The 21,643-nt window shown below is 45.5% G+C and overlaps 1 pseudogene; it reads right to left on the reverse strand.

The window, feature by feature from the left end:
* Window positions 1-488: 488 nt before the first annotated feature.
* On the reverse strand, window positions 489-18,918 carry LOC132430331 (solute carrier family 22 member 6-like; annotated as a pseudogene).
* Window positions 18,919-21,643: the final 2,725 nt, after the last annotated feature.

Here is a 21,643-nt window from a genome sequence, read left to right on the forward strand (position 1 = left end):
TGTGGTGCACGGGCTTAGGTGCTCCACGGCATGTGGGATCTTCCAGGGCCAAGGCTTGAACCCATGTCCCCTGCATTGGCAGGCGGATTCTTAACCATTGCGCCGCCAGGGAAATCCTAGAAATGCAATTCTTTAAAAATATTGATCTGACAGCCCACAACCTTGCTAAATTTGTTTTCATTGTGGTAGCATTTGTGTAGATTCCATTGGATTTTCTACATAGACGATCGCTGCATGAGTTTTTGGTCAGAGAGTTAGCTGAAGTGGAGCGGCCTCCGTGGAAACAGTGGGAGAAGTTGTGCATAGCTACTTTTAATGAAATGGTAGGGTGGATCTGGCTAGGAGTGGGGGGCCCAGGGGAAGTATTCCCTGGAACCACAGGTCTAGTAGAGGTCCCTCCCGTCTTCCCCTGCCTGCCATTTCTCCATTCCTCCACTTGGTGTGGACGTACAGGAGATGCAGGGGCTCTGGCCACTCTCTGCCCCTTCTCACTTCTCAGGAGGACTGGAGTGGGACCATCTGCTGCTCTGCTGCATGTGCCCCGATTTCTCTTTCCACCTACGGGGGAAGGAGAAGCAGGGTGTGGGAGTAGAGATGGGGGATGCTTTTTAGATGTTTGTGCTCAGCTGTCCCATTTTATGCCCAAATCTCCCACTATTTCCAAGAGTCCCAGAAAGGATTCTAGGGGACTCAGCCTATCTGTGAGAACAGGACCAGGAGCCAAAGGAAGCAGGAAGCCTGGATTCTGGCTGTGGCTTCACCAGAGTCCAGCTGAATGACCCCAGGTAAGTCCCTGCTCTCCCCTGGGTCTGGCCTTTTTTTGTTTAATGGGGCTGGATCAAGGATTTGTGAGGGCCTTATAGCTCTGAGTGTAGGGAGGGGAGGGGAGCGGGCAGCGTACCTTCTCTCCACGTCCTGCAGTGTGTTGGGCAGTGGCAGCCCCAGAGTCTCTGGCAGGAGAACAGGGATGGGGCAGGCAGCCACAAGGACTGCTCCGTAGATGAAGAGAGGCAGGGAAGGGTAGAGCTCAGAGGTCATGCCCACCAGTGGGCTCAGAATGCTGCCTATGTTGGCCAAGGTGGTTGTCACACTCGGACCTCTCTGCCTGTGGAGAGGAAGAGCACCTTGGTGAGGCCGGTGAGGCTTGTGGGTGCCCTAACTCTGCCTGCCAATGGTGTTTTCTTTTTTCACATTCCGTACACAGCCAAATGCTTGCACTTACCTTGGCTAAGAGGAAAGTTGGAAGCAAATGGTTTTGGAACCAGGAAGCCTGGGTTCCAGTTCCAGTTTGAACCTGCTGTATAACTGAACATGTCCCCAACCAACCTCTCCCCCAAGCTCCAGATGCTATATCTAGCTTCCTACTTAACACCTTAATTTGGATGTCCAAAGGGCCCCTCAAATTGTAGATGGCCAAGAACTTTTCGTTTCTACCTCCAAATCCTTGCTCAGATTTCCCCATCCTGGCACAGGACACTTCTAACCACTCAGTTGCTCAAGCTCAAGTATCTGTAATTATCCCCGATACCTCCTATTCCCTTATTTCCCCACATCCAAAATATGAATTTGGTTGGCTTTTCTTCCAGAACACATTCAGAATCAGTTCCTCTTCTCCATCTCTACAACCACTGCCCTCCAGTTCATGCGAAGCCATTTTCACCTCTATTTATTGTTTTAAAGTTTTTTTTGGATGTGGATCATTTTTTTAAAAAATTTATTTATTTTATTTTTATTTATTTTTGGCTGCGTTTGGTCTTTGTTGCTGGGCGTGGGCTTTCTCTAGTTGCGGTGAGCGGGACCTATTCTTCGTCGCAGTGCGCAGGCTTCTCGTTGCGGTGGCTTCTCGTCGCGGAGCATGGGCTCTAGGCGCGCGGGCTTCAGTAGTCGTGGCTCGTGGGCTCCAGAGCCCAGGCTCAGTAGTTGTAGCGCATGGGCTTAGTTGATCCGCGACACGTACGATCTTCCCAGACCAGGGCTCGAACCCGTGTCCCCTGCGTTGGCAGGCGGATTCTTAACCACTGTGCCACCAGGGACGCCCGGATGTGGACCCTTTTAAAAGTCTTTTATTGAATTTGTTACAAGATTGTTTCTGGTTTATGTTTTGTTTTGTTCTTGGCCACGAGGCATGTGGGATCTTAGCTCCCCGATTAGGGATTGAACCCGCACTCCCTGCATTGGAAGGCAAAGTCTTAACCATTGGACTGCCAGGGAAGTCCCCATTTTCACCTCTTGACAGTACTATTGCAGTAGCCTCCTGACTGGTTTTCCCATTTTCACTCTTGGTCCTTCTATCCCCAGCCTATTCTCCACGAGGAAGCCAAAGTGATCTTTAAAACTGTAACTCACATATTTTCACCCTCTGCTTAAAAACATCCTGTGACATCTCATCATGCTAGAATAAAATCCGACCTCCTCCTAAATCCCTACATGATTGCTCCTTGCCTACCAAGTTCTTATCTTGTGCCCTATCCCTTTGTTTCCTCACTTATTCCCTAGTGTTTGCCTTTGATCTTTACCAAGGAGACCTACCCTGATCATCTTATCTAAAGCTACCCAGTCACTCTCTTTTTCTACTTTTTTTTTGGATCTCAGAGGCAGAGGGTTGAGTTACTCATAACCCTCAGTTCATGACCTTACCCTCTATTATCATTTGTCCTTGAAAGGCTCCCTTATTCCCCCCCCCTTAATTGTTTACTCCTTTTATTATCATTACCCACTCCTAATCCCCTCCTTGCCAAAGTCAACCATTCTATTGCGTTTGATGTGCATTTTTTTTAAGGTTTATTTATTTATTTATTTATTTATTTAGTTGTATTGGGTCTTTGCTGCTGCATGTGGGCTTTCTCTAGTTGTGGCGAGCGGGGTCTACTCTTGGTTGTGGTGCGCGGGCTTCTCATTGCGGTGGCTTCTCTTGTTGCGGAGCACGGGCTCTAAGCACGTGGGCTTCAGTAGTTGCAGCACACGGGTTCAGTACTTGTGGTGCACGGGCTTAGTTGCTCCAAGGCATGTGGGATCTTCCCGGACCAGGGCTCAAACCCGTGTCCCCTGTACTGGCAGGCGGATTCTTAATCATTGCTCCACCGGGGAAGTCCCTGCATTTTTTATTTGTATATGTTCTTGTAAAATGTGTATTGTTTTGTGTGCAAATATTTTAACTTACCTAAATGGTAGAGGTAATAGATCATTCTATTTCTCATTTCACTCAGCACTCTGTTTCCTGACCAGGGATTGAACCTGGAACCTGGCAGTGAAAGCGCCGAGTCCTAACCACTGGACCGCCAGGGAATTCCGCTCTGTCTTTTAAATTTGTCCATTGTGTCCTTCAATAAGCAGAAGTCCTTTTTGATATAATGAAATTGATATAGCTACCATGTTTCTCTCTTCCTCTTCCTCCCTCTCCCTTTCTTTCCCCCTCCTTTCCCACTCCCTGCTCCCCTCCATCTCCATCTCCATCTGCGTCTGCATCTCCATCTCTATCTGTCTATCTCCAAGCCCTCTCTTCAATTCTGCTTGTCTCTTCTTGCACCAAGAAAGCCATGGCTTTGTTGTATGTCTTAATAGATGGTAGAGTGAGACTCTCTTCTTTGCTTTTCTGTTTCAGAATTGACTAGCAATTGTGGTCTTTTTTCTTCCATATAAATTTTAGAGTAAGTTTTTGGAGTTCCTAAAAAATGATCTAATTGAAATTCTGATTAGATTCTGTTGAATTTCTATAAATTTCTAAAAGTTAACTTCGAGAGAATGGACATCTTTATTATGTCATTCTAAACAAGAGTGTGGAATGTCTCTCCACTTACTAAAATAATCTTTGTGATCTTAAAAATGTTTCAGAAATTTTCTCCATGGAAGTCGTGGCTGTCCTCTGTTAATTTCCTGATAATATCTAGCTTTTGGTGTTATTCTGAATGGTGTCTTCATTTTCAAAGATTTTCTATGTCATTTTCTGGATTATTTCTCTAGATTATTGCTTCTAGGTTATTGCTATTGACATTTTGGTAATTTGATTTTGTATCCAGCATCCTGCTGAACTCTTTTATTAGTTTTAATTGCTTATTGATTTTATTGGTTTATCTAGGTCAATGATCATATACTCTCTAAATAATGATGTTTTAAACGCTTGTCTTTTAAAGTGCTTATTTCCTTCCCAGGAGAGCTGTGCTGTCCAGGACCCCGAGTACTGTGTTAAACAGTTGATTCTAAGATCAAAGCGAATGCACATGACTTTCTTCATTATGTATAGTGTTTGTTCAGGTGTTCTGCTTAACTCTCTGGGCTCCCAATTTCCCTTAGATGGTTGGCCTAGTTTTCCCTGACTCTTATTCCAGCTCTTTGGTGGACGTTTAAAAATACTTTAAGGATATTTAAAAATACTTTATACTTTTTGGGGGTTATTGTCAATGTTATTTTTTTATTTTAATGGAAATAGAAGTCCTTTTTTTCTAATAGATTTCCAGAAGTTCTTTATAAATGCTGCATACAAATCCCTGTAAATGCCTTCTTTTTCTCTTTTCACCTTGTTTATAGTGAAACAAATGACCAGGATTAAAAAAAAATCCAACGTAGAAAACTTTATCAATGTGCCTTTTTTTCTTTATGTCTTTTGGTTAGCCTTTTTTTCTTTATGTCTTCAGAAATCCTCCCCTCTTCAGCAGAAATTAACTTTTCTTTAAGGTTGAAATATGATTGCATTTTATTTATTTCCCAGATGGGTTAGTAGATGTCCTGGAACTATTTGTTAAATAGGCCACGTTTTATCCTATCATCTGCAGTGCTTCCTCTGCAAGTTTTCCTACGTGTGTGTCTGTTTTGGAGCTTACTATTCTTTTCCATTGGACAATTTGTTCTTTCCTGCTCCAGCATCCACTATCTTAATTACTACAATTTTATAATAAGAGTTTATAATATGCCTTGATTTCTGGTAGGGCAAGTCCTTCCCCTCTGTCCTTTTTAAAAAAGTACCTTGGTTATACTTGGTCCACAGCACTTTTTTTTTTTTTTTTCGGTACGCGGGCCTCTCACTGCTGTGGCCTCTCCCGTCGCCGAGCACAGGCTCCGGACGCACAGGCCCAGCGGCCATGGCTCACGGGCCCAGCCGCTCCGCGGCACGTGGGATCCCCCCGGACCGGGGCACGAACCCGTGTCCCCTGCATCGGCAGGCGGACTCTCAACCACTGCGCCACCAGGGAAGCCCCCACAGCACTTTTATATACATTTTAGAATTTGCTTGCTAGTTTCTTGAAAATATCTATCGGGATTTTTTTTTTGTTACGCTGGCCTCTCACTGTTGTGGCCTCTCCCGTTGCGGAGCACAGGCTCTGGACGCGCAGGCTCAGCGGCCATGGCTCACGGGCCCAGCTGCTCCGTGGCATGTGGGATCTTCCCGGACCGGGGCACGAACCCGTGTCCCTGCATCGGCAGGCGGACTCTTAACCACTGTGCCACCAGGGAAGTCCTATCTATTGGGATTTTGATCAAAATTGCATTGAATTTATAAATCAATCTTGGAATCACTAACATTTTAATATCATCTTATGTCAATTATGAGTTGACATATTATGAGATTTCCTCTCCATGCACATAATACATTTATTTACATTTTCTTTAATACCTTTTAATATAATTTAAAAATTTTCTTGAAAAAAGTCTAATTTTTAGAAGAGTAGAGAATGCAGTTGATCTTTTGTTTATTGACCTTGTATCTAGGCACCTTGCCAAACTTTACTATTTCTAATAATTTTAGATTTTTATATAGATTTTTAAAATTAATTTTTATTGGAGTGCAGTTGTTGTGTTAGTTTCTGCTGTACAGCAAAGCAAATCAGTAAAGTTATACCTATATATAGATCCACTCTTTTTTGGATTCTTTTCCCACATAGGTCATTACAGAGTATTGAGTAGAGTTCCCTGCGCTATACAGTAGGTTCTTATTAGTTATCTATTTTATATACAGACAGTTATATCCTCTCTAAATAGTGGTAGTTTTGATTTTTCCTTTCCAGTCCTATTTCTGTTATTTGTTATTCTTATCCTAGGCATTGACCACACTCTCCAGGATAATGTTGAATAGAGGAGGAGACAGCAGGCACATTGGTCTTATTCCCAAGTTTAAAGAGAATGTTTCTGGGGCGTCCCTGGTGGTGCAGTGGTTAAGAATCCGCCTGCCAATGCAGGGGACACGGGTTCGAGCCTTGGCCCTGGAAGATCCCACATGCTGCGTAGCAACTAAGCCCGTGCGCCACAACTACTGAGCCTGTGCTCTAGAGCCTGCAAACCACAACTACTGAGCCCGTGTGCCACAACTACTGAAGCCCATGCACCCTAGAGCCTGTGCTCTGCCACAAGAGAAGCCACTGCAATGAGAAGCCCATGCACCGCAACGAAGAGTAATCCCTGCTCTCTGCAACTAGAGAAAACCCGCGCACAGCAACGAAGACCCAGTGCAGCCAAAAATAAATAAAATAAATTTTAAAAAATACAAAAAAAAGAGAGACAGTGCTTCTAATGTTTCACCATCAAGAAATAATATTTGCTGTGGATTTTTAGTAGATGTTCCATATCAACTTAAATTTCCTTCTATTGTTGTTTTACTAAGACTATTTTTAATGGATGCTAATTTTTATTAAATATTTTTTGTTTCTATTGGGATGATAATCTATTAATATAGATTAATAGATCTATCTTAATATATTTTAATTTTTGTGATATTAATATATTTTCTAAAGTAAAACTACCCTTGCTTTCCTGAGTCAGCTCTCCTTGGTCATAATGTATTATCATTTTTTATACATCACTGGATTCATTTTTCTAATATTTTGTTTAAGATTTTTGTATCTGTTTATGAGTAATATTGGCCTGTAATTTTATTTCACAACTATCCTCTTTTGGTTTCAGGATCACCTGACCTCACAGAATGTATTTGGCATAATTTCCCTTTTTCTCTTTTTTGGGGCAGCGTTTGTATAACATTGGAAGATTTGTTCCTTAAAAGTGTGGTGGAACTCACCTGTATTAATATCTGGGTCTGGTGTTTTCTTTGAGGCAAGATTTTAAAGTTTACTCTTCAGAATTTTTTTTTTCTTTTTCTTCTTTTTTTTTTTTTTTTTTGCGGTACGCGGGCCTCTCACTGTTGTGGCCTCTCCCGTCGCGGAGCACAGGCTCCGGACGCGCAGGCTCAGCGGCCATGGCTCACGGGCCCAGCCGCTCCGTGGCATGTGGGATCTTCCCGGACCGGGGCACGAACCTGTGTCCCCTGCATCAGCAGGTGGAGTCTCAACCACTGTGCCACCAGGGAAGCCCCCAAAATTTTTATTTATTCTAGAATCAGTTTTCCTATATTTTTTTTTTAGGAATTTGTCAATTTCATCTAAATTTAAAATTTATCAGGACTTCCCTGGTGGTCCAGTGGTAAAGAATCTGCTTTCCAATGCAAGGAACGCGGGTTCCATCCTTGGTTGGGGAACTAGAATCCCACATGCCATGGGGCAACTAAGCCCACAGTCTCAACTACTGAGCTAACGCGCCTCAGTGAGGGAGCCCGCATGCTGCAAACTGCAACGCCCACATGCTCTGGAACCTGTGTGGCCCAACCAGAGAGAGAAAACCCACACGCCACAACTAGAGAGAAGCCTGAGCCACAACGAGGACCCCGATGCAGCCAAAAAAAAAAAAAAAATTTATCAGTATAGACTGGTTTATAGTTTTTTGCATCTTTAATTACTTAATTAAATTTTTGCATCTTAATTTCTCTAGATCTATAGTTCAGTTTTTTTTAATTCCTAATATTTATTCGTGTCCAGTTTTCTATTTTTTTATTATTATTACTAGGCATTTGTCCATTTCACTGATATTTTCAAAGATTGACTTTTTGTTTTGTTGACCCTCTTTTTTATACATTTGTTTTCTATTTAATCTGTTTCTGGTACTATTATTATTGTGTTTTATAGATAAGATGACTGAGCATTTGGACTAGTTACCTTTTATACCAGAGCCATATTCTTTTTTTTTTTTTTGGCCATGCCCTGCGGCTTGTGGGCTCTTAGTTCCCCAACCAGGGATTGAACCTGGGCCCCAGCAGTGAAAGCGCCGAGTCCTAACCACTGGACTGCTGGGGAATTCTGAGCCATATTCTTAACCATTGTACTTTTTTTGGTCTTAAAGTCTATTTCGGCTTCTATATCTACCTAACTTTCTTCTGGTTAACATTTGTCTAGTATAACCTTTTCTATTTCTCCACATTTAAGATTTTCATGGTCTAACATTTTAAATGGGTCTCTTGTAAACTTCATGAACTAGACTTAAATAAAATCAACTTGGACAATCTCTGCCTCTTAACTGGTAGGTTTAATCTATTTATATCTATTGTTGTGACATATATTTTGAGTTATTGATACCATCTTACTTTTTGCCTTTAATTTGTTCTAATTTCTGTATGTTTTTGTTCTCCTTTGTTGCCTTAAAAAATAATTGATTGACCTTTGTGTCCTTTCTGGCTGGAAACCTTTTGGCTCTAGGACCTCATTGTTCCATTCCAGGACTCCTCCCCAACACCCCTAGGAGAAAACAATGTTTTTACCTTGCAATAGGTCCTCTTCCCCTCCTTCCAATTCCCTGCCCTAAGGGACCTGCTTTTGATAGGCGCATACTTTGATTAGTCGTTTGCACTGGGAGAGGGTGTTTTGGAGAGACCCCTCCTCATGGGGAGGCTTAAGTAACAATTGATGAATTATAAGAAAGAAGCATTCATTAATGCCAAGAGCTTTGCTTTGCTGAGTGATGTATGCAGATATACAGCCAGAGATGAATTCCTAGGAGGAGATTTTAGCAGTTCTGTGGAGGAAGTATCAGGAGAGAGAAACAGGAGAAGAATAAGTGACTGTTAGCCAAGAATGGATTTTTTTTTTTTTGCGGTACACGGGCCTCTCACTGTTGCGGCCTCTCCCGTTGCAGAGCACAGGCTCCGGACGCGCAGGCTCAGCGGCCATGGCTCACGGGCCCAGCCGCTCCGCGGCATGTGGGATCCTCCCGGACCGGGGCACAAACCCGTGTCCTCTGCATCGGCAGGCTGACTCTCAACCACTGCGCCACCAGGGAAGCCCCCAAGAATGGATTTGAGGGACAACAGAAACGCCTATTAAGTGTTTTGGCTGTGTGGTATGTGATATGAGCATCTCTTCCATCCCCCAAGGAGTCTTCATAAAATCAACAATGTTTAGTGACACTTTTTAGGGCATTTTTCTCCTTAGAGATGTGCCGAAGTACAGTGTCCTGTCTCAAGGTTGGTAAAGGGCACAGTGAGAAGCTGTCCATAGAAGACAATCTTATATGAGCTACACTGAAATTAATTAAGAATTAAACAATATTATTGGCACCAGAATAGACAGACAAGTCCATGGAACTGAATAGTCCAGAAACAGTATAAGATAAGGGTGCCAGGCAGGAAAGTTTGGGTTACTCCTAGTGGGGGAAGGTAGTGGGTGTTCTAGGTGTTCTAGGAGATGCTATGCCCATCTGTGACTTATTTTGAACCCTCTACCCTACCCTGAGGTCCCACGCACCTGGAGTAGTTGAGGATGACAAAGAGGGGCAGAGAGACCAACAGCTGCAGGTGGCACCAGTGGGGCACAGCATAAGCCATGCCAGCCAGGAAGAGCTGGCCTACAGTGGGGACAAATCCAAAGAAGAGGCCCAGACCTGGCCGGGCATGGGTGGGCAGCCACTCCAGATCTGGGGAGAAGAGCAGAGCTTAGGTTGAAGTCAGGGCTGTGTGAGTACGTGTGTATTTGGGGGTGGTTGTCGCTTCCAGAAGGAGGACGCTCCTCACATTGGAGTAGAAGGGCTCTTCTCTTGAGCGCAGTCCTACTCTGCACCCCTAGGTCCCTCACAGGATAAAGCAAGGGTGGTTTGATCTCTGGTTAGGTTCCGTGTGTGTGGAGAAAGGAATGGGCTAGAAGACTCTGAATTCCCAGGCATTCTCCTATTCAGTGTCCCCAACCCCAACATTCATGTTTCCTCACTTCTCCCAAACCTCTTTTGAATGGCCTCCAGCCACTCCCTCTGCACCTCCTTCAACTCATTTTAATTCAGCAGTTATTTAGAGGTGACGACTCTGTGCCATGCCCTTTGCTTGACCTGGGAAATAGAGATGAATGAGCCTTACCCTCAGGCCATTCTGCACCACTGTCGTTTCTTCCAATGGGTCGCTCTCTGGCCTCTGGGCCTTGTATATTCTTTTTAAAAATAATTAATTAATTTATTTGGCCGCTCTGTTTGGCTTGTGGGATCTTAGTTCCCTGACCAGGGATCAAACCCAGGCCCCCTCCAATGGAAGCTTGGACTCCTAACCACTGGAATGCCAGGGAAATCCCTATTCTTTTTGTCTAGAACTCTGCCCCAGAACCTTACTCCTTTCTTTCTGTCTCACTTTTCGTTCAGTTCTGAGCTTAGCTGTCACCTCTTCTGGGGAGAGTTCCTGGCTCCCCAAGTCCTGATTGAACACTCCACTTCTGAACTCCCACATCACCCAGGATGGCCCTCATCCTAGCCTTTAGTAAACCAATTTGTAACTGCTTGGCACTCTCTCCAGTCAACTATTAACTCTTTGAGGTCATGGGTAGTGTCCTCTTGTTCACTTGTGTATTCCCATGCAGGATGTTACACAAATTAAATGCCTTTCAAAATTGTATTGAATAAAGAAATGTTGAATTAAAGACTCCCTGTGTGACTGGCTTCTCTAAGCAACCTTACTCCAATCTCTGAGGCTTTATTTAGTTTATCCTTACAATGATCCCTAAATATCTAGGATGAATTCCAGCCCCCAGTAATCAGAGCTACCAAAGAGGTCATGATCTTATCTTTTTTTTCTGCCTGGGGCACTGCCTACTCCAGGAGAGGCCCAGATAGGTCAGGATCGGCTGGAACAGGTAGACTCCACTTTGTACTCAGGGAAGGAACTGAGGTTTGACTTTGTCAGGTCTGCTGGTTCACTGGATCCCTGTGATTGAGGAGTCCCCACGAGCCTGGCCCTCCCGGGTTCCCTCCCACTCAAAGTCATGGAAGTGCTGCTGGCGCCCGACAGCCATGCCTGAGAGGAAATGGAACGCGCAGTAGGTTGGGAAGTTGAGTGCGAAGGCAGCACAGGTCCCTGAGACTAACTGCAGGTAGCTCCAGATCAGCACCTCTGACAGCCCAGCCTGTGAAAGGAGGGGAAACCTGGGTCTGGAGAGCACATTGCTTGCTCCCCTGCCCCATGTCCCTGGCTGTCTCATCCTTGGTGCCCTGGGCAATCTAACAGCTGCTTGTAAGGCTGCCCACCTGTGCCCATCATGTAGATGCTGAGATGGGAGATAGGGAATAATTGGGTGAGGGCTGGCATCTAGGGGACCTGGTGTTGGGAGGATCCTTGGGTTGCTGCTGTCCAGGGTCCTGACGCATCCCAGCATACCTCTGTGGAGAGAGCCACGCGCCTTCATCAGTATCATAGAGGGTGTGTTGAAAACAATCCACATACCAGAGCCCCACTTAAGGCCTGTTGGATATCTGGAAGGTAAGCTAGAAACCTGATTTTTTTTTTTTTTTTTTTTTTTGCGTTACGCGGGCCTCTCACTGTTGTGGCCTCTCCCGTTGCGGACCACAGGCTCCGGACGCGCAGGCTCAGCGGCCATGGCTCACGGGCCCAGCTGCTCCGCGGCATGTGGGATCCTCCCGGACCGCGACACGAACCCGTGTCCCCTGCATCGGCAGGCGGACTCTCAACCACTGCGCCACCAGGGAAGCCCTAGAAACCTGATTTTTTTTTTTTTTTTTTTTAGCGGTACGCGGGCCTTTCACTGCCGTGGCCTCTCCCGATGCGGAGCACAGGCTCCAGACGCGCAGGCTCAGCGGCCATGGCTCACGGGCCCAGCCGCTCCGCAGCATGTGGGATCCTCCCGGACCGGAGCACGAACCCGCCTCCCCTGCATCGGCAGGCGGACTCTCAACCACTGCGCCACCAGGGAAGCCCTAGAAACCTGACTTTTAACAAGCTCCCAAGGTTTGGGAACTACTGCTCTGGGGTGTGGTTGATTGTTTGAATGTTGGTCGATGGTGACTCCGGTTAGGAGACAGCCTTTTGTGAGTTTTTTTAAAAACATTGAGGTATAATCAACATACCACAGTATAATAGTTTTAGGTCTATAACATAATGATTCTATATTTGTATACATTGTGAAATGATCACCACAATAAGTCTACTTAAAATACACCACCACATGTAGTTACAACAATTTGTGTGTGTGTGTGGTGAGAACACTTAAGATCTACTCTCTCAGCGACTTTCAAATACGCAATACAGTAAGAGTCACCATGCTGTACATTATATTCCCACGACTTATTTCGCTTATAACTGGAATTTGGACTTTTTGACCCCTTTCATTCATTTTGCCCACCCCTGACTCCCTGCCTCTAGCAACTACCTATCTGTTCTCTATATCTATGAGCTTGGTTTATGTGATTTTTATTTCTGGGAAACCTATGCAAGGCTTATCATTTTGCAAAATGCATATGATTGTGGCTTGTATTTTATGAATAATAACGCCGATTGTGTCTGCTGAAATGTCTGCTGTGACATTTATAATATTTTTAGATATTATTCTTTAGAAAATTGCCTCCTAGTATTCATCCCATGATCTTTTTATGGTCTTGGAAGATAGTCAAGTTTAGGGTATTAACACTGAGTTGCAGCTACTAATTTAACCCTCACCATAACCCCTATTTTATAGATGGAAAAACCAAGTCTAAGAGAGTTTGTATAACTCCTCATGGGCACACAGTTGTGGCTGATCTGAGCTTGTCTCTAGCTGTTATTGGTTCCTAGGTCTTTGTTTCTGTGACACTCACATGTCACATATAAGGCAGAGTGGTGGGAGGTGACTTCCTCAGGATGTTGGAAAATCCGGATTCTTGTCCTGCTTTGGCCACTTATTAGCTGTGTGACTGTACTTTTTAAAAAAGTAAACATTAACTATTTACGTTATACAATTATAAAGGTAATAGATTATCATTAAAGTTCAAATAATACAGTAATGAAAAGTGAAAAGTTCTCTTCTTTTCAATTCCACTCCTCAGAATTAACAGCATCATTTTCTTGGGTTCCTTCTAGGCAGTTTGGGCAAGTTATCCAACATCCCTGAACCTAAGTGTCCTCATTGGTAAAATGCAGTTAATAGTACCATTCATGCTGGCTTCACAAGGGTATTGTGAGGAGGAATTGAAATGAGGCAAGACATGGAAAGTGCTGATGGACGGTTGTGTGATTCCTACAGAATTTCCAGACGTGGTCAGGCTTGGGTGGATCAGTCCTGTGTCCCTCTCTGGGTTCTCAGGGATGCCAGTCTCCCCTCTGTGTCCAGCCTAGAGGGCTTATGCCTTTGCTCCTTGAGCCAGCTTTGTTCACCACTGACCTGTCTGCCATGATCCCCAACGTCAAGTTTCCGACCAGTACTCCTGCCATGATGATGGGCTGACTCAGCTGTGGCAAGGTCTTGTGTGTGCACCAGAGGTCCCACTGTGAGGAAGGAAGAACTGGGGTCAAGGAGAGATGGGCCGGCCCCACAGCAGCTCATGCCCTCTCTCCTGGTGAGCTGAGGGTCTTGGATTAAGACAGGCACATAAGGAGGGCTTGCCTCCCTAAGTCACACACTCTTTCTCATCATCTTCTCCTAGTGAGAATGATTCAAGTTATTTCAAAACATGCAAGAGGTATCTTTTGGGATGACAGCTCAGACTACTCGCCCTTTTCTGAACACTAACCCCTCACCCTCTTTCAGGGCTCTTTAACCTGTCTCTCCCCGGGTGCAGCTGAAGAAAACTGACCCTGGAGCTGGACAGAGCTAATTCGTTTTTTTTTTTTTTTTTTTTAATATTTATTTATTTAGCTGTGCCGGGTCTTAGTTGAGGCATGTGGGATCTAGTTCCCTGACCAGGGATTGAACCCGGGGCCCCCAGCATTGGGAGCACTGCGCCTTAGCCACAGGACCACCAGGGAAGTCCCCAGGTTCGTTTTCTTACAAATTTGGAAAAGCGACTCAGAGAAGCAAGCTTGGTTAAGGACACCCAAAGTTGGGGTGGGAGGACCAAGTTTGGAATGACGCGGAAGGGGAGCTGAGAAATCATGAGACAGAGAGTGGGAAAGGGAGAGGGAGAGGGAGAGGGAGAGGGAGAAAAAGATGAGGGAGGGGGAGAAGGAGGGAGGGGGGAAGGGGAGGGAAGGAGGGGCAGAGGGGAAAAGAATGCAGTAATTTAGTCAGAGGGAAGTGGAGGTGAGATCTTAGTGCCCGAGAGGTGAAGATAGAGAGTTCAGCTCTCCTGGTTTTCCTCAACCACCTGATCCCAGTCTTTCATAAGGCTGGGCTCAAGTTCTTGACCTTGGGTTCTGTGAAATACCTTTGCATCCTTCCGTTAACTTTCCATAAGCAAATTTGAGAGGGGTGTAGTTATTTGCAATCCTGAATAAGTGGCAATTGGATACCTCAACTAATAGTTTAAATTTTGTTGCTCTTTTTAATGAATATAAGAAAAAAAATTCTCCTTTTAAAAGTACTTCCTTTCTAGGTGGAGTAAAACAGCTCCACAGCCTGCAGGAAAATCATACTAAAATCAAAAGTCACACTGACGGATGTGACTTAAAGGATGTGACTTAAATCAAAATGACAAATAGGTGTGGTATTTCCTTTACATAAAAGCGAATTTTTGTATACTTTTGAGTGGATTTTAAAACTCATTTCTTTTGTTAACAGAAGAAAAAGGAAAGGGGGCAGGGATGACCAGGACGTTTAGGGAATGCTCCCTAAGACGTGTTAATATATATCCAAATGAATTCATCCTTCAAGCGTAATTACTTGATAATCTTGATTTGATTGGAGAGAAATCCTTATTTGTGAATTTAATTATTACAGTGAGACTTTTAATACCCTGTGCACACACCATATGATGTAAAGTTTGGGTGGTTGGCATTTGAACACTTTCTCCGAAGAGCAATGGACTTTATTGCTGTTTTATTCAAATAACCGTAGGTTTAGCACTGGCTTTTACTATATATATTCTCTTCATGTGCACCTGAGACTTGAGGGTCGTATAGTTGTGTGCTCCTGGGCCTCATGTATATAGAATTACTTTCTCAGTAACAGGAACCAAAGTCTAGGAATAGGCAGTGGTGGATTTGAGGGAGACTCAGAGAACTGCTGCCTAGGAAAGCTCTGCACTGCTAACTTGATAAAGGCTGTGATAAATGACAGATGCTGTGAGACTGGTCTCAGGGGAAAGAAAAAGAGGAAACGAATGACAGTGGCACCAGGAATTAGAGCAGTGAAACGGTAACTGTTGTTCATCTGCAAAACAGAAGTGAACGGGAGACTCAGGCCGGTCATTCATAACAGCTCACGCCCTCCCTGCCCTACAGTCATTGGACCCAGGGGTGGGCACCTGACCCAGGCCAGCAAATAAGTCTTTCCTAGAATTTTTCAAAGTTGAAGCGGAGAGACAGTTATTAGGAGAGAGCCCAGAATGGTCAATGGCCACATTGTGAAGGATCCGCGGCAGAGTCACATGCCCAACATGCAAAGGAAAGTAAAGATAAGAGCCAGCAAGGGTCCTGCTCGCATGGCCCTGGTTCCCACAGCTCCTAGAGCAAGCCCTGCCTCCGCTCATCTCGTGGTTTGGTTATGGGAGCCTTTATACACTCTCTTCATGCTCAGATTAGCTTGAGTTGAATTGCAGCCACTTGCAAACAAGAGTCTTGACTAATATAGTTCAGATAGAAGCTGCTGGTTACTACTTAGGATACCTTACTTCAGAAGGAAAGAAGAAGAGCTCAGACAGAGTTTTTATCGGAACCCAGAGACAGCATCTTTTCCTTATTATATGTATTTATTTTTTGCTTTGCATTTACAATGCAGAAGTATCCCTTTGGGATACTGGGCCATTTGGGAGTTCTTTCCAAGAGGCAGGCTGAGACTTATGTTTCTCAGGTGACCTGTGCCATTGTGCCTACCAGATACAGCCACGTGGTCTGGGTGGAGTATCTTCACTGCGACTAAGCTTCTTGCTTATGCGACCCCTGATAACTTGTGAGCCGTTTCATTTGCTTCACAACTCAGAAGGCCCAGCTTCACGTTAGGTTATGCATGTAAGCTGCCTATTATCCTAATGAAATGGTCTCTGGTGCAGCCTTTGGCATTATTGGCCCAAGGAAGAAGTATCCCGGTTGTGTTTATGAAATAGACCTTTTAGTGCCCTACGTCCATGTGTGGTGGTGGAGAATGGTCCCGTTCACAGTGCCTGTTGGAAGAGGATTGGATTATCCTTGGCGTCTCCCCACAACTCAGGAAAACTGTGTGCATCTGGCTTTGTCAGTCATTGAAACCAAACATGATGAGATTACTACTAAGCCTCCATCTAGAAGGAGAGCTAAGGTGCACACTTACCCGGATTCTTTGTTCCAGAGGGCAAGAAATTTGAGCTTTGGATCAAACTGCCTGCTGTTTTGAACAGAAGAACAGCAGCCAGGTTGATAGTTCCCGGAGTATTGTCAGACTTGGAAAGCAGAGTGTAGAGTTCTAAGAAGGGAAATGGAAAAGCAGAATTGGAAGCCTTGATAACATACACGTTAAGGTGGGTGGAGGGGAATGTCTCAGGATTTGGGTTGAGGCTGGAGGATAATGAAGAAGGTTCTTCCCCAACTCTGCAGGGGTGGGATGGCCTGCGATGCCTGCACGCCCAGAGGGAGGACTAGCCAGCCTTTGTCGCCTTCTGCTTCTGCAGCTTGGGTCTGTCTAGTGGGAAGTGTGGCTTCACCTTTATCACTTTCAGACGGATGCTGCGTCAGGCGAGTTTGGGGGCTCTGCTCGACCACAGCCTCTTCTCAAGGCATCTTTTCCGCAGAGCCCTGACTAAAGGACAAGGGACCACGTAATCGCACTGTATTGTCCGTTGGCATGGTGATTAGATGAAGTGTGGACACCTGAGCCAGCTGCTGGGCTGGGGATGGGCTGCTCCCCAGTGTGTTGAGCTGGGCCAGTTGAAGCCTTTTCTGAATTAAGATTCACAGACACGTTCTGGTTGGTGGTAGGCCCTAAATCTGAGGGGTAATGGATCAGAGCTGGGACCAGTGGTTGTCTTGCAAATGGGCACACAGACGAAATGGGGTGAGGAGAGAGTTACAGAGTAAGTGTATAGGGATGTCTCTGGTGCTCCCATCCCTGGTTCCAGATTCCATGAGGCCTGGACACACTTCGTTTCCTGCCCTTGCGTTCCCTGAAATCCCTTTTCTCGTGAGCTGACTTGAGAGAGCTTCTCTTCCTTGCAACCAAAAGATCATTGACAAGCACAGATGTTAAGAGCACGATCCATGTGACAGCTACGAAGTGCAGAATTCAGCCGGATGAACCACTTAGCAGGCCAGGGAGACGCTACAGTCGACTGTGTGTGTGTTTCGGGGGAGGGGTGTTAAATCACTAGAGATGAAAGGACCCTCCCATAACCCTGTTCTCTTTCCCGTCTTAGTTCCTTGGCTGCTCTCCATCTCCTGGCCCCAGCTGCCGAGAGCTATTTCTAGATGAAGTCAGGAAATTGTTTTTGTCTCTAGGACTCTGAGCCCAGAATCCCCTGCTCAGGAACACCCTCCTTGCCCTCCACTATCTGCATGCCTCCTTTCTAGCTTCCTCTGAACCACCGCCCCACCTCCCTACCCTGTGGAATTGCAACCTCTCAGGGAAACCAAAGTAGAATATCAAACTCCAGTAATAGTGTCTCTCTCTCTGGTGGAGGTGGAGGGGCAGAGAGTAGCTTTCTGCAAGGAGTTCCATAACCTCCTCTACCAGGAAGACCTCAACTCCAACCCCTGTTCTCTTACCTGCATTTAGGCAGAGCTCTTCATAGCTCCAGGGTCTTCAGACAAACTCAGGTCAGGTTCACACAGTCTGTGTGTGGGGTGGGGGGGGGATGGTAAGATGGGGACACAGGGATTGGAAGGAGGAGGTCCAGGTCTCCTCACGTCAGTCACGATGGTGGAAGGGAAGGTGCTATTGTCATAGATCCAGCCGTGGGCGCAGGGCTCTGTGGCCCCCGTGCCATTGGTCTCTGTGCCATTGGGAAAGGATGGTCCCTGCTGAGGGGGAGGTGAAGAGGAGGCAGATCTTGGGCCGCCCCTGCCCGTCCCGGGGCAGCCAGGCGTCCAGCTCCCCGTCCTTGCTGAGGTTGGTGTCGGCAGGTGAGCGGCAGTGGTGGGTGTGGATGGCAGTGGTGAAGTTCTGCAGGGTGTTGTGCAAAACCGTTAGGAGCAGGGGCACAATCAAGAGTGGTCTGGATCTGCTGGAAGCGGCCGATGTCCCCCAACCTGCAGCAGGAAGTCATTGAAAGCCGTGGGGCAGGATCTCGCAGGGGCACTGGAGCTGAGGCCTCTCCCTCCCACAGCCTGTTTCCTGTCTTTCGGTGCAGGGGGAGGAGACAGACTGCCCTTTGCCTCCTCAGCTCATCAGTTCCTGTGTCTGCTGTGGCCCTAAGTCACCTGAGCTAAAGACTCGTGTTTATAACTTCTTTTGAGGCACCAAGTTAAACTGTGACTTGAAAGTAAGACGTTCAAGTATTAAGACTCATCAGGTCAGTGATTTGTTCAAGGGGATCTAAAGGGCAGGTAAAGTTGGATGGGGTGGAAGAAACCACCTTCTTGTGAAGGAGGGATATGCGTGATGCCCCAAAGTTTGGTGGTTTGACCCTCCCCACCCCAGGCCAGAGCAAGCGACCTCCTTCTTGGAGGAGATACGAGAGAGCAGAGGGAGGCCCAGGCTGCTTTGAGCACATAGCCGCAGCTGAATTCCCTTTTCTCAAGGCCACTTGGGCCACATGGAGTTGGGTGAAAGCTCTGAAGAACTCACACAGAAATGCCATTGTGCTGCGGTTGTCAGCACGCCCCAACCTGTGAGCACTGCCTCTGTGTTAATCCCAGAACCTGGGCCTTCAGCTAAGCCACCGCTTAACCTCCACTCAAAGAGTGAAGCCTGGGAATTCTCTGGTGGTCCAGTGGTTAGGACTCGGCACTTTCACTGTCGGGGGCCAGGTTCAATCCCTGGTGTGGGGAACTAAGGTCCAACAAGCATGACATGCGGCCAAAAAAAAAAAAAAAAAAAAAGTGAACCCTCCTCAGAGGTAAATACCCACAGGGCCTCTTTTCTCATTATAATACAATTCACTCCCAATTTTTCTCTTTCCCTCAACTGTAACAGCTAAAACCAAGGAAATGTCCACCATCGTCTATCCCATTAGCTGCTTAACCATCCTCAAAACTGGGAAAAAAAAATCTTTATTGAGATTTAGTATATACAATAAAATGCTTCAATTTGGGGGCTCATTTCGACAAGTTTTGACAAATTTATACACCCATGTAACCACTATATAGAACATTTTTATCACCTCCAAATTTCCTGGTACCATACTCCAGATAGCTCTACCTAGTCCTAGGCAATAGATTTGTCTTTTCTAGAGTTTCAAATGAATATCATACAGTGTATACTCTTGCGTCTGGCTTCTTTTATTTATTTTTTATTTTTTGCGGTACGTGGGCCTCTCACTGTTGTGGCCTCTCCCGTTGCGGAGCGCAGGCTCAGGACGCGCAGGCTCAGCCGCTCCGCGGCATGTGGGATCTTCCCGGACCGGGGCACGAACCCGTGTCCCCTGTATCGGCAGGCGGACTCTCAACCACCGCGCCACCAAGGAAGTCCGCATCTGGCTTCTTTTATGGAGCCCAATGTTTCTGAGATCCGTCCATGTTGCAGTGTACCAACAGTTCATTCTTTTTAGTGCTGAGTAGTGGTTCAGCATATGGACATACCACCATTTGTTTATTCATTCACCTGTTGACGAACATTTGTGTTGTTTCCAGCTTTGGGCTGCTGCAAATAAAGCTGCTTTGATCATTTGTGTACAATGTGTGGACACACGTTTTAATTTCTCTTGGGTAAATGTCTAGAGGTAGAATTGCTGGGTCATATGGTAAGTGTATATTTAAGTTCATCAGAAACTGTCAAATTGTTTTCCAAAGAGTTTCCAAATTATATATTTCCATCTGCAATGTGTGAAAGTTCCAGTTACTTCATGTTCTTTCCAACCCTTTGTATGGTCCATCTTTTGAATTTTAGCCATTTTTAGTAGGATGTGTAGTAATATCTCATGGCCTAGTTTGCATTTGCTGCATGACTAATGATGGTGAACTTCTTTTCATTTGCTTATTGGCCATTCCATTTATTTTCGGTGGTAGAGCGTATGTTCAGGGACTTCCCTGGTGGCACAGTTGTTGAGAATCCGCCTGCCAATGCAGGGGACATGGGTTTGATCCCTGGTCCAGGAAGATCCCACATGCCACAGAGCAACTAAGCCCGTGCACCACAACTCCTGAGCTTACACTCTAGAGCCCGCGAGCCACAACTACTGGGCCCGTAGGCCACAAGTACTGAAGCCTGCACGCCTAGAGCCCATGCTCCACAACAAGAGAAGCCACCGCAATGAGAAGCCCTTGCTCGACACAACTAGAGAAAGCCTGTGCACAGCAACGAAGACACAATACAGCCAAAGATGAATAAATAAAATTAAAAAAAAAAAAGCGCACGTTCAAATTTTTTTTTTGCCCATTTTTGAATTGGAGCACTTGACTACTTGTTATTGAGTTGTGGACTTCTTTATATACGCTACAGATTTGTGGAACTATGTTTGCATAGCTCTCTCCCCTCCAGAAGTTTGTCCTGCAAATTCTAGCTGCCTTGGCCACTCAACTTTTTTGTCCTCCTCAACTCAATGAGATTGCCAGGCTTCTTTGAAGTCCACTTCTCTTCACTGAAGTCTGGAAACTGCTTCCAGGAAGAAAGCCTGGGTGATGATAGGTAGGTCTCACATCATTTGTTTCTATTATCAAAGAAATTACAAATCTCCATAGCCTGTTGTTCAAAGGCTGACTATAGTTTCCCACGTTTCCTTCAGTTTTCTTTTTTCTTTTTTTTTTGCGGTATGCGGGCCTCACTGTTGTGGCCTTTCCCGTTGCGGAGCACAGGCTCCGGACACGCAGGCTCAGCGGCCATGGCTCACGGGCCCAGCCGCTCCGCGGCATGTGGGATCTTCCCGGACTGGGGCACGAACCCGTGTCCCCTGCATCGGCAGGCGGACTCAACCACTGCACCACCAGGGAAGCCCAAAATTTCAGTAGTTTTTCAGGTAAAAATTTACAAGTTGATTTAAAAATTTATGTGGAAATGCATACGGTCTAGAGTAGCCAAAACAACTTTGAAAAAGTTAAAATTAAAGGATCTACACTGAGTTCAAGACTAGTTATGAAGTTATAGTTATTAAGACAGTGTGATATTCATGTAAAGACACATAAACAGATCAATGGTATAGAAGAGTCTAGAAATAGAGCCACACACGTAGCCAGTTTACCTTTGACCAAGATACCTAGGCAATTCAATGAGGAAAAGAAAAATTTTCAACAAATAGTGCTGGAATAATTGGTTACCATATGCAAAAAACAATGAACCACAACCCTCTTTACAAAACTAACTCAAAATGGATCATAGACCTGAATATGAGTTAAAACTATAAACTTTCAATAAGAAAACATAAGAGAAAA

The sequence above is a fragment of the Delphinus delphis genome, chromosome 8 (genome assembly GCF_949987515.2).
Source record: "Delphinus delphis chromosome 8, mDelDel1.2, whole genome shotgun sequence".
Taxonomy (NCBI): Eukaryota; Metazoa; Chordata; class Mammalia; order Artiodactyla; family Delphinidae; genus Delphinus; species Delphinus delphis.